Source organism: Strigops habroptila, chromosome 3 (assembly GCF_004027225.2).
Source record: "Strigops habroptila isolate Jane chromosome 3, bStrHab1.2.pri, whole genome shotgun sequence".
Classification (NCBI taxonomy): domain Eukaryota; kingdom Metazoa; phylum Chordata; class Aves; order Psittaciformes; family Psittacidae; genus Strigops; species Strigops habroptila.
Genome location: NC_044279.2, coordinates 59,952,608 through 59,959,789, shown reverse-complemented (window position 1 = coordinate 59,959,789; position 7,182 = coordinate 59,952,608).

Here is a 7,182-nt window from a genome sequence, read left to right as displayed (position 1 = left end):
GATAGCAAGTTGAATATGAGTGAACAGTGTGCCCTGCAGCCAAAAGGGACAACCGTGCCCTGGGGTGCATCAAGCACAGCATAGCTATCTGGTTTGGGGAGGTGATTGTCCCACTCTACCCTACACTGATGTGGCTCCACCTTGAGTACTGAGCACAATTTTGGGCACCTCGGTATAAGGACATCAAATTATTAAAAGTGTGTCCAGAGGAGGGTAGCCAAGATGGTGAAAGGCCTCAATGACAAACCTTTCAAGGAGGGGCTGGGGTCCCTTGGCTTTTTCAGCCTGGAGAAGAAAAGGTTGAGGAGTGACCTTCCTCAAGGGGACAGCCAAGGAGGAGGTGCTGATCTCCTCTCTCTGGTGACCAGCAATAGGACACAAGGAAATGTAATGAAGCTGCTGTCTGGGGAAGTTCAGATTGGATATTAGGAAAAGGCTACTCACTGAGGGTGGTCAACCACAGGAACAGGTTCCCTGGGAAGTGGTCATGCCACCAAGCCTGTCAGAGCTCAAGGAGAGCTTGGATGATGCTCTTATTGATATGGTTTAGTTTTAGATAGTCTTGAGGGGAGCAGGGAGTTGGATTTGATGATCCTTACGGGTCCCTTAGAACTTGAGATACTTTCTAATTCTCTTTGCATGACATCCATACTATACATACTATAGTCCACATACATGAAAGTATACGTATACTACTTCTTCCATACATCCATACTATATCTTCTTCCACATATGTACCCCATGCATATTTCATCAAAATATTTATTCCCTGGTCATGTTTATAATTTGTAACTAAAAGTAAATTTGTCTTCTGTAAAACAATCAAAGAAAAAAATAGTACTGTGTATTTATAAACTGCGCAGAGTTTGTCAGCGTATGTCAGCTCATGCATACTGCTGCCAGGCCTAAAGACGTTATATCTTAAACACAAAGGACCAAACATTCAGCAACCTATCTCAACCTGAATCAAAATGTAACCACTTATCCTGTCCTATCAGTGTTCTTTACTGTCCCAAGTGCTGCAAGCAAAGCATCGTCCTTATGCATCACTAGCATTAAAGGTTCTTCAGGCAAAAATAGGTTCTCTATTAAAAATGTGTTTTATTGTATTTGCATGAGAGAAATAGAATAAAGTTTAGTAAAATTCTCTTCCTGATGCAAAAGAGCGTCTAGTTCAGCATACTATTTCTATGCAGTGTTAATGAGAGAAAAAGCAATAACTTTTTGTCACTGGAAATATGACTCAGAATAAGAGACAGAAGATCTACTGCTTAGGAAAGGGGGGTTTTGTTAATTTAATTAAGTAGTTATTTAATGAAGTAAAATGGCACGTTAAATATAAGTATGTAAGCCTGCAAAGAGTTTAGGAACATTGTGTTTGCATTTCAAAAGTAGCCTGGGTTAAGATTATTTCTCCGTAAGAGGTGACATCTGGGTTGTACAGATGGAGAAAGGACTTCAAGTTCTAGCGAGATTAGTCATGGCCAGTAACATCACCACTGTACAGTAGGGAAAGGGTATTTTTGGGTATAATGTTACTTCCTGCTACACAGGGACTGCAGTTGCATAGATGTGGTAAAAGATTTCTTCAATATTTTTTTCATAAAAAATGTTGACAGGGAAGACAAGCTTGTTTCAACAGTTTTTCTTAAATATTCCCTTGTCCAAAATCTCAAACCATGAAGTTTTGGACATGTACAAACTGAAACACCGAAGCTGAAAATAGCATGTAATTTTTTAGCCAAATATTTCACCAGGTTGGATATGTAATTATTATTATTAAAAAGTTTTAAAGTTTAGCTGTATTTTGGAAAGAAAATACTTTTTTTAAAAAAAGCACTTTCTTAAGAAAATATTTTTTGTTGAGAAAACCAAAGCAGCAACAGATTTAAGTCTTTGTGCATGATACAAAATTGAAAACAGACATTTCCCTTAGGAATGACATTTCATCAAATTTTCCATTTTGACCAAGCAGTTGTTTTTCTACACACAAGGTGGGGGAGGAGTTTTATGACCATTTTTCTATTAGCTCTATTATCCTTTCTTTCTCTTTATATTATGCTCACCTTGGGCTGGGCCTACAGTGGTCCTAGCTGCCCCCTCCCCACTGGGATTAGGCACCTGCCTGCTAGTTGTTGGGAAGAAGTTTTCACTTGAAGCTCATTTACAGCTCACTGGTTTCAATGCAAGCTCTCTTCTTCCACATCTAGATAGAAGCTTCCTTCACACATTTATTAGAGAGCAGATGCCTTCAGCTCCTCTGCACGAGCAAAATCTTCACTCAATTCCTAATGCCACTTGGCCATGCAAAGTACCATTTACTCCAGAAGAGCAAGTACTGGACTGCCCCTCTTCTCGCTGTGCTTTTCCACGGCGATGGGACTCTATGTAGAAAGTCAGCTATTCCGCAAGTGGCTTCACCTGACTTTTTCCAGCCATGTTCCACAGAGGTAGGAAAAGAGGTGACTGGGGTTCCTTGGGCACCAACAGCACCTGGGAGGCTGTTGGATGGCTGCCTGCCAGCAGCAGCTGCGCAGGGCCGGGTTTGGATTCGGATGCCACCATCCTAGAATAATGGGATTATTCTCTTGCACAAGAGTGGATATTCAGCCACACTGCAGCAGGGACAGGAGGAAGGGAGCAAAAGAGAAAAGACAGTGGGGGAAAGAGAGGTTGAAATAAAGAACGTACACACATGCAAGCCAGAAACTGCAGGAAAAGGCCAAATTGTGCCTGACAGTCTATTTTTAAATTGGCTGACAAGAATCCGATGTGTTGTTTGGGTAAGGATACTGTGCCGGTTTATAAGCAGAGCCAGACGTGGGATGGAGAGAACAGTGCAAATCCCCATGCTTTGCTTCTGCTCAGCCGCCCAACCAGCAACGCCGGTCTCCAGCTGCTTTGTGCCAGCTGAAGCTCCAATTCCTGTCATTTCAGGAGCACTGGGCCTGAAATGACAGGTATTGGAGCTTCAGCTGGTACAAAGCCTGCCAATCTCCAGCGATTTCTCTGCAGCTTAGGGGCTGAACACAAGCCGAAGACCTGGCCCTTCATTACAAAAATTATTGTGCTCTGTTAGTTCTAAGGAAAGGAAGGACATCCAAAGAGGAGGGAGGGAGCTGCTAGGGGATGTCAGGCAAGCCAGTCTGCCTAATGTCATCTGGAGTCCTGCCACGGGCTCCCTGATGTGCCAGAATTTGTCTTTTAATTTGTACTTCTTCATGGAGAGAGCTTTGGCAAACCACCTACCTTTTGTGCTTCGCTTTATCCATACACTAACCACAAAATGAAAAATGCTATCTAATTTCCAGGTCAAAGGAACCCTGTAGCTTTTAGCATCTAGTGTGACGTGTCCCTGCCTATGGCAGGGAGGTTGGAACTAGATGATCTTAAGGTCCTTTCCAACCCTAACCATTCTATGATTCTGTGATCCCTATTGATTTGGAAGATTTCTTTTGTTCCTTTGAAAATACACAGATGTTTAGATAGGTGAGGTACTTTGAGATGTTATGGGCACTTCAGTATTTCTGAATCCTGCCCATGATGGGTGTGTGGTGAACCAGCCACAGCTATACACCTGGGCAGATGGACTGAGAGACAGCATCAGCTTGGTTCTAGCTATTGCTATTTACTATGCAAATAGAGGCTTTTCTTGGGATATTTAGATATTTTATGAAATAAGCCAGAAAGCTGCTGCAGCACAGCAGCCACCACCAAGACTTAGAGCCCAACATAGCTATGGGCTGCTGCCCAAAAGCAGGGCGTTGGTCTCATTGTGGATGCCAGTCTCACAGTGTGCCCTTCCTGCGTGTTGGGTCCCATAGACACACCATAAGCTGGGTTAAGAAAATGCCCTGGCTGAAAATTAAGCGCTCCTGAAACCTGACTTTTGGAGTCAGGCTGCTCCTGCTCAGGCTCCTTCCTCAGGTACCCGGCTGTACGCATGGGGCTCCATTGATACTGTAGTCTTCCCAGTGAAATTGTGAGAGGCACGGCTCTAGTCTTTGCTGCATATTGTTCATACATTTGCCAGCAGATTCGGAAGAGAACCTCTCCATCTTATTGCTGTGTTTCATTGAAATGGCTCCAATTTTGCAACACTTTGTCTGTAGTTCTACTGTGCGAAGCCTCAGCTCCAACATCTTAAACCATGATCCTCCCAGGCCAAGAATTCTAGGAAGACAGCTTGCATAGCTAAAACTCAAAAAACCACACCTTTAAAATACATATTTTTCCATTTAGAGAGTGACAAAATGGGCTGACTTTAGTAGGCAGAGCAATTATACTATCTTTATAATTACAACACTGTTACTAATTTTCATTTATAGAATGGATGTTAAATGGATCCAGAATGCAAACTTACCTTGCGGAAAACGCAGAGCTGTGGAGAGGGGCTGAAAAAGTTTCCAAATCAGAGCAAAATTTTGTGACTTGGATTAAAAGTTGCCTCCAATTTGATTTAGAATCACCAACATATTTCCAATAGTTCATTTGGATAATGTTTATCCATCTCATTTGAGCTTCTCTTATGTTAAGTATGATGTGTTAGCTGGTATATTTAATATGAAGCATGTTAAAGATATTTTAATATAGAAAGAAAATGAAATGAAAACATGATAAAGTCAAAACAATTTTATCTTATATCAAAACAAAATCTTTTGATATTATTAAATCGAGAAAGTAAAAATGAAATGTTTTGACTTTTTCTTGTTAAAAATATTTGTCAGAATTGACACATTCTTGCAAAACATTTGGATTTTGACAAACAGAATTCTTTTTTACAGAAGAATTGTTTCACTGAGCTCTAATTAAAAACTGGCTAACTCACAGAGCTCAAAAAATAGTTGTCAGTGGTGAATTATTACCGTGCACCAGATATATGGTGAAAGGGATCAGTTCACTGCCCAGTGCTATTTAATATTACCATATGTGATCCTGAAATGAATATAAAAATGTTTTTGAAAAAATTGTAGGTAATAACAAGCTTGGCAGAGTGGCCATGGCCATGATAGTGTGGTGGGGGTCACCTTGGGGGACTGGCGACTCAAACATCGCACCACTTTCACCTAGGAAAACCTAGACCTTGCCCCCATGAACAAAGTTGCTGACTGCTGCCTGACAGCAACTCTGCCTTGGCAGGAAGAGATCGATGAGTTTTAACTGCTAAATTACCAAGCAACAAATGAAAGTAGGGGAGAAACAAGTAGAATACTGAGGGGACCAATAGTAGAATATGGTGTCCCCTCTGGTACCACCAACATAAAACTGTAAGCATGGAAAAGTGTGATGAGGAAGTACAAACTGAGTTAGTGTGTGTCATTATTTTGCCTGTCAGAAAGCAGACTGAGGGCGGGGGAGGGGAAATGAGGTTAAAAGGTCACTTTTTTTAAGCAGAGAGTTTTAAAAAGGAATTTAAGGCTGAAAAGTTCAGAGGAAAAATGAAGAAATTGTGTAACTGTGTTTGCTGGTGAATTTGACTGACCATAGGAACATGGTACCTGTCAAAGCAGTGAACTCGCCATTTCAGGCTCTCTTTAAATCAAGATTGGCTGACTTACTAAAGGCACAGGTTGTTTTGGTTCAGCCTAGTAGTAGGGGGAAGAAAATTTATACGACCTGAGTTACAGAAAAGATCAGACTAAGTACTCTATTAATATTGACTACATTTAAAATCCATGTGAATCAACACATTAATTATTTGCGCATGGCAGACAATCCGAAGATAGCCAGAAAATTGTCATTGAATCTTAAATTATGCTGAAAAACATGAATTTATTATCAACATTGTCAACAGTTGCTGAAGGTGGATGTTTGGATTTAAAATACTGTCCTGGACGTCCTTTCACAGAAGCATTTCCAACTTTCAAAATTTTGGCACTATCTCCAACAAGACTGAGTTTTTAACCTTCGTTTTAGGGAAGGATGAAGAAAGCCCATCTAGAATCACTGCCCTCCTGGCTCATGCAGATGCAAGAGAGATACCTGCTTTCCTTCCCAACTCAAAGCTTCCGTGGTGCCCCAGACATTGCCCAAGATCTCAGGAAATTTTCAGCATAGAGAATCTTATTGTAGAAATATTTCATTCTCAGACAGCACCATTTTCTTGGGGGGGGAAGGGGAAGATGCATTTGAAAAGCTTGGTCAATTTAATATCTATGTTTAATTCCTGCATATGCCACAAAACTCATTGTGTGAAGCTAGGTTTGTAATTTATATTTCTATTATATTCTTCTCTACTTGTAAAATGGCGATATGACCTTCTTCTACCTTCATTTCTATCGTAAGGTCCTTGGGCAGAAGACTCTGTCTTTCTCTATGTGTATTTACATGCAAAGTAAATAGCAAAACAGCTTTGGGTTGTCAGCTCATTTGTAGCATAGATAACGTCTGTCCATCTATTGCTCTATTTAAAAAAATACAGTCAACAGTCAGGAAGTGCAACTTAGAGATATTATCTGCCATCCATGACTTGAATATTATATATTTAAATAAAATAATGAATTACTTGAAGGAATGGAATTATTGTATGCCATGTGTTTCTTTGCAGAACAATGTGACAGTAAGATAACATTTTGCAATTTCAGATCATTTCCCACGGCAAATTACATTTGCCAGCCAGCTGGGTTTTTTGCTCCCTTTAATGTACACATGATAGATACTGGTTAGAACTGATGTTTTTACCAGAACATTGTTCACAACTAAGCCTAATAACTGATACAATGGTAGAAAATTGTGTATTAGCTTCTGGTATTTTCAGCTCCCAAAATCTAATCATGCCTTTCACTTTTAGAAGTCTTTGTTTTGCTTTTAGGCTAAGATAGCTTTTAACTTAATTTATTTAACTACATGTTATTATAATGTTATTATAATACACAACATTATACAAAATATAATGCATAGTAATAGCGTATCATACAGAGTAATATATATTCTATGTTATATATTAATAGTTTAATAATATTTAATGTATTTATAGGTATGTTTACATTGTTTGTATTAATTCTGTGTGTTATAGAATCATAGAATCATTATATTTGTTATACAGCATTATATATAAAGGGATTTGCTTGTTTTCATTGCAACGGTAATAGATGTTTATCTCTTACACAGGGGATGCCAGCCATTGTTTGCCTATATCTAGGACAAATCTAGGACTTTGGCAAATCTGAATACACAAAACAT